Source organism: Liolophura sinensis, chromosome 1, assembly GCF_032854445.1.
Source record: "Liolophura sinensis isolate JHLJ2023 chromosome 1, CUHK_Ljap_v2, whole genome shotgun sequence".
Taxonomy (NCBI): domain Eukaryota; kingdom Metazoa; phylum Mollusca; class Polyplacophora; order Chitonida; family Chitonidae; genus Liolophura; species Liolophura sinensis.
In genome coordinates, this window is record NC_088295.1 from 23190436 (window position 1) to 23197362 (window position 6927).

Sequence of the window (6927 nt, forward strand, 5' to 3'; positions counted from 1 at the left end):
TTCAGTCCATCTTCTTCCACAACAGACCCACATTCCCCGATCTGTAGTGATAGTGATTCTCTTGATTCCGGAAGATGTGGTGACACTACATCCCTACATTCCACGGGAAGTTCATCTCACATGACATCCGCAGACGAACTAGAACCTGCCCCACCTCTCACAACCTCGCCCGTCAAGTCGCATCGCCGATGTCCTTCTATTTCGAATATTTCGTTTTCCACCATAACTTGCCATTCGCCATGCGGCAAGTCTGTCCCGGTCATCAAAGTTACTCCTCAGAAAAAGCTGCCGTCTGTTGATGAGACACCGGAGTGCCAACTCTCAAACTCTCCCAGAGATAGCGACGATGGAGTGACAAACTTTGGTAGAGGGGACAACCGGAAGGACAACAAAAATGCTGAAGAAGAGGAAGATATCAGCAACAACAACAACGTCGTCGATGTTGACTGCAAGGAGAGAGAAAAATCCGAGTGTGATGTGAAGCTCCCAGATTTTATGGTAAGTGATGATATACCATGAACGCAGACCTTCATAAGCGAAAGACTTGGTCCAATAGAGCTGTGACGTTAGATTTGGTTAAATTTTGTTTGGACCCAAACCAAAATCATTCACATAAACCCTGATGCAGTTGCCGTAGCAGTTTGTCACGGCGTTTGAGGCAAAAATTACATGTCAAATACGCCTTCTCAACCTTAAGATTGCAGTCACACACGTTCAGGACGGCTCAAAGCGACTCACTGTACTGACAGCCTGGACATATTTAACAAGGACAGGTAACCGCATCAAGTTTTTAAAAGGATCGTGCCCTAACGTTGGTATATTGGCATCCTTGGCCGAACATTTTGCCAACACAATCATCAGGGCTACGATCTAAACGTTTTGATAGAGAAATGAACATGAAATGAAGTCAGCATCAGTAGAAAGACGATAAAAAAATAAGAAAATACCTTTACTTTTTTATTGATTTTTTTCACTGAAAGTAAATGCATTCAAATGTAAGCATCGTAAGGAGGGATTTATTGACCACATTTGTCATGTATATATCGCCAATGACGTCACACAATCTTTTCTACACCTTCTTGTTTAGGTCTGAATAAATTTTTTTATCAACTTATCGAGTGATATAATGTGTTCATGTGAACGGAAAAAAATCTGACATTGTGTGCCTGTTTCACAGGACAGGAGAAAAGCCGAAAATAAGTGAGGGCGTTTTCAAATACAGGTCCTAATGGTCTTGCTACTGATGCGTGCTTCATTTTTATGCTTTCTTTCTCTTTAAAGATTCAACCAAAAGCATTTACCTGTTCAAACTGAAAGACACTCCGAAACACGGGGTTAACGTTAAGGTCTGCATGTTATGAAAAAAAATTAGCACAACGAGGTGTTCTTTGCAGTCCCATTCCAATAACTACTTGTAAAAAATGAAAATGGTTTGTATCAGTTGTAATACACAAAACATATTTTCGTCATTAAATGTATTAATGGCATTTGCTGCTATTTAAACACTATGACAGAACATATAAGTAAAGGCCAAAAGTTTGCTCCGAAAATCGTTAAACACACATCCGAATAGTTTTTTAATGAGGTATGCTAACACCATGTAAGCGTCATCCAGGTTGTACATATAATTTTATTCTAAATGCCGGGATAAAGGAAGTTCATATCTTGTGGCACACGCTCAAGGTGTATTGATAATTGAGGAACATAGTTAACTGTGTTCATCGCTGAACCAACTTGTCACTTGCCAGACATTTCACACCCCAATGTTTCCGGATGTCTCGCGGTATTTACCCGAACGACGAAACTGTGTGAGAAGGCTAAGTCTATCCAGTCTGACACATTGTAAAAATGTGGCTGAGCAGATGTGTGTGTTATTCGGATCAGCGTATATTCCTCTAGACGTGTGATCGTCAGCCTTATGGATATGCGTGTGTAAAGTAAGATTTTCACACCTAGAAATTTGTCAACAGAAATCAGAGAAGTGAAGGTAACGAGGTCTCCAGGTGCGAGTTCACACTTTTAGTCAAATACGATTTTACCTTAGAGAAATCATCCTGCTCAGCGTTATTGACCTCATTGGAAATGTTTTGTATCAGAATTTTCTCACTTGGTCTATGCCTTGAACACATCGAAGCTGAAATATTTACTGACGTATTGACATCCTGGCTGACTAGAAATGTTAGAAATAATCCATATCACAGGTAAATTGGACATTCTGAAGGGAAAGATTTGGTGACTCAGTTTAAAAACACGAAGGACACTGGTCGAGAATTGTTCCTCATGTGAGAAAGTGGTGGTCTGGATTTGCAGAGACGAGAAAATGACGTAGATGATTATAAACTAGGTATAAAAATGTTCAAGTCTTAGTTGACGCCTGGTTGTCGTGATGAGAGGAGTTCGTGGTAGTCCTCGTGCCATGGCGGAAACTTGTGAGTGATTTCTCACGATTCCCGAACAATAATTTAAAGTGTTTGCGATTTTAAGGATAATGTAAATCTAGCTTGTCACCTGAGTCGAATGTGTGAGATGAATTTTGGCAACGTCGCCCATCAATTCAATCCGACCAGGAAAGAGGCGAGTCAAAGCGGAAAGCGAAGACTTACAGCAGTCTGTACTTGATGTGTGAGAGCTCAGCTCATGTTGACCACTGTGAACGTCAATGATAGATATCCAGATGCTCCAGGGTAATGATCTACTACGTAAGGGCAAAATAACACGGCTTTGTTGATCTCTCACAGCAGTGTGACGATCGTCACATCAGAAATTAGGTGCTGTTTGTCAAGATGTAAAAACAGCATAGCAGATTCTCAGCATTTTCCGGCGTGCATGCCTACATGTGATTCCCCACTCGGCAAGATTATATCCGTAGCGTGGGGGATACCAAAATATCAAAAACGATTGTGTATATTTCAAAAGAGGAAATCTCATCTTGCACACTGACATGTTGGACATTAATTCCACTTCTTTGGTGGTTTCTCTCAAATTGTCACGTGTATACAGCTCGTTTAATACGCCTATCGTGTTCTTTATACATTCCCAAACATTCATTGCCAAAATAATCCTGCATATTTAACCTTTTGTCGCTCTGTGTTCAGAAGACATAGTTACACTCCAAGTGCATACAAGTTCGGAGTTTCATCGAACACTGATCGAAGGTTCACTTATTGCCTTTCGCGGATTTTGGTTGATTAACACTGGCTCTTGGATAAATTATTCTTAGATAATAGACTTTCTTTCATTTATTTCATTTTATTTGAACATTTTTTTCTGTATTTACATAATTAAAGTTCAGAAATAATTTATTGGTAATACATAGGGATTTTATTCCTGTTTATTATTGGTATGCCCTCTCCAGCATACTGTATACTGTATACACAGACAAATGAACGCTTTTGCGTTTTGGCACCAAAAGCTAAATACCTGATTGTATCCCTAGTGGGTGTCCGTCTCTAAGCTTTATCTCTTGTCGTCGTCACCTTGGAAAAAATCGATTGTCTAGTAAAACTGAAATGAGCGCATTGTCAGGTGAAGGCCATTTGAGTATTTTCACAGATCTATACACCTATCATTATGCACTAGTATTCGCTTGCTGGCAGTGAACAACCAGCACCCTACGCCCTTGAACTGGTTTTAAAAACTACGGATTATACGTTGAGCACCTACCAACAACGCCCTTTCCTGTATGTAAGTGGTGTTTGGTAGATGAAGAGCGGTTTTATCACAGTTTTATTGTGTGTTCAGTGGTAACTTTGGCTGAATTGTAAGAAACGCCCTGGTATTCTTGTAACCTGCTTCCTGACTGGGCCTTGTTTATGCCCAGACATTCAGTAAAATGATACCAGGTTCAGTACCCTCAGAATCAAACCTGAACCTCTGGTTTACTGACACAGATCGGTAGGTGTCTTGAACGAAATTACTTTGTGTGTGTTGCATAGAATTTTGGATACGTTTAAAATATGATTTTTGTAACTTTCACGTGAGAAATCACTTCCAAAATTGTTCATTCTCGAAATGATATTTGGAGTTTAGCACTTAACTCTAACATTATATTTTCTTTGAACTATACCCAAAAGCTATTTCGTGATAAGACATATATCCTATGCTTGTCAACCTAGCGCTGCCTTCTGTGCCATTGATCCACGATTGCGGAAGAGACATAAGGCTGTTCACATTCTCGCGTCACGTTTTCAACCTGGATTGTGTAACGTTCTGTATTTGTATTGATCTTAACTAATCGAGGTTTTTATGTCTGTAGCTCTGTGAGGGAAACAGACGAAAGCTCTACCTGGAAGGCTTGCCCGAAAAAGAAAAAGTGCCGTTGGAGTCATAAACGTCTGTGTGCAAGTCTGCATGCTGTTTGTGGGGGGATGTAGGCATTGTATACTTCACATGCAAGTAAACCAAATATACGTTGGAAAGCCAGTCCTATATTTTCTCAATTTAAATACCGAGCGACTTGGGAATACACGAGGTAGATGTTTGATAGAGATCATTAACATTTATTTGGGCAAAAAGACAACAAGATACATATCCTTGTAAAAATTGTCATGTTGACAGAAACTCTGGAGTTTTGTGACGTAATGTGTGTGAGAGGATATTCTCATATTACCAGTCACATGCAGTTCAGCACAGGACACACTGACTTTTTCTTTACCTACACCTGTGTGATGTTGTAACTGAATAGAATGCTATATTATTATTATTATTATTATATGCTCATATAATTGTGCATGTTGTGCATGTGATTTACCATGAACTAATACTAAAAAAGTTTAAAAAATTATGATGATCGTTGAATCTTCGCATGGGAAGGCATTTGATCCGATTGCTATATTTATGTCGCAGGCTAGGACATATCTCATTAATCCTCTAATATATACCTGTATAAATATACCATATACGGGAACGGATGTTACTTCACTGAGCATAACCATATACACCAAAGAATGAATACTGCTATCATTAATGTAGGTTTTACTCGGTAATAATTGCATGGACCAAAGTAAGTGTACCCAGCTGTAGGTATAGGTTGTGGCTGTAATACACTCACCTTGTAAGTTCAATAGTCAAGTCCGCATTGCCATGCTGATATAGTCCCTCAACCTGCGTAACATTTAATTAAAGGAATAATCGTCGCCAAAAGGCGATATAATATTTAATACAGTTTGGAACCAGTACAATGTCTGATACCTGCCGGCCATCATGTGAAGTCAGTGTAGGGGCATGGGATCAATGATGGGGTTGGGCGCCATTACCCGGGTTGATGGACATAGGACTTCGTGTAAAGTCAGACGCACTATAGTAGTGACATTTCTACGTCTGTTTCGTTTAATGAAAGCCAGGCAGTGGTTCGGATACAGTCATTGATTTCCACTTGCTGGTATAGTTGGACAACTGGAGTGGTGCAATGTACAGACCGAATGGGACGGATTGGGTCGTGTCACTGAATGCGAGGTTTTGAGGTGTCAGTAGTGAACTGGCATATTTTAAAACGGTGTTGTAGCCAAAGCGGGGATGAAACTGGTACCTTGATGGCTATGTTTTATAACGGCGAGTCGAGGGGTTCTCAATCACTGCATGAAAATAGGTAAGTATAATAGTACCGGTAATTTACCATGAAATCCTCGTGAAGAAATGCCATTTGACTTATCTGAAGACAAACTTGCTTTTCAGTGGTTAAATGTAAATAGGTGTATTTTGAATGTACATACAAAACAGCTGTAAATGAGATTAACTCTTCAAAAAACATGTTTATTGTTAGAAAATGGTTGAAGTAATCTTTACCATTACACAATCAGTTAGCAGAACAAATTAAACAGTCTTCACCTGACATCAATCCATGAAACTCAAATTAGCTCACCGATGGCTCTATAGCTAACAGGAATTGTTTTATTAATGGCGTTTTACCTTATAAGTCCAGATCTGTCAACCCCCTATATGTTAAAACATACTGGCATCGAGTGCAAACAGCCACGCCATAACGCGTTACTGTAACCGAGGTTAAACATAGAGGAACTAGGTATCTAAGTTTTAATATGAAGAGTTATTATCCAACCTGGGATTGAAGTCTCTGATCTGTTTTTGGCAAGGGTTAACAGGAATATGGGCACTGTGACTTGTCATGAAGCCTGACTGCCTTTGCCAAACGTTACAGAAAAATGAGGGCATTTCTTTTTATTGCTAAATTAAGCATTTCTGATTAAAATGGCACCTGTAATAATAGGTGTTTGTGGATGGCTAACGCCCTGAATCGATCGTTTACACTGGAATTGCAACTTCTTGCACGTTCATAACAATATAGTTGATATTAGTCGTATAATGTTTACCTTCTTGTCACATGACATGGGCTGCTTCAATGATTATGGCTTAACGGCACTTCGGCAGCATATTGCAGCCATACCCGATACTTTCGGTTTACTGTTACAGTAAACCGTAGTCATGTCAAGCCAACGATCCTTGCCACACCCAGTGCTTCACTATACTTTCAGGTTTCTGTCCCCCTCCCCCACCCCACATCCACATTCCCCATGGTAGGAGAGCACAGATTAGCTTATTGTTTCGTGCCAGCCAGTCGTCTCTAATCTCGTTTGAGGTATTATTGATCAGTAACCCAAATAATACCCCAGCCTATGCATGTATATTGTAACCGTCGGCAGGTTTACAGAACGAGGGACAATAAATCCAATCTGATCGTTTATTAAGATAGATGATTTATACCATAGCTCTATTTAACACTCTGAAGGAAATAAGAAGTTAATAGGATAATCATCTTGACACCTAACCATAATAATATAATTTTTTTTACTAATCGCACATTTCTCTATATATGTATATATATATCTCTCAGGTAGCACATATATTTATATATCCGCACGTGCACACGTGATCTCAGGCACAGTAGCATGTGTAACGAAATTAACAATAAGC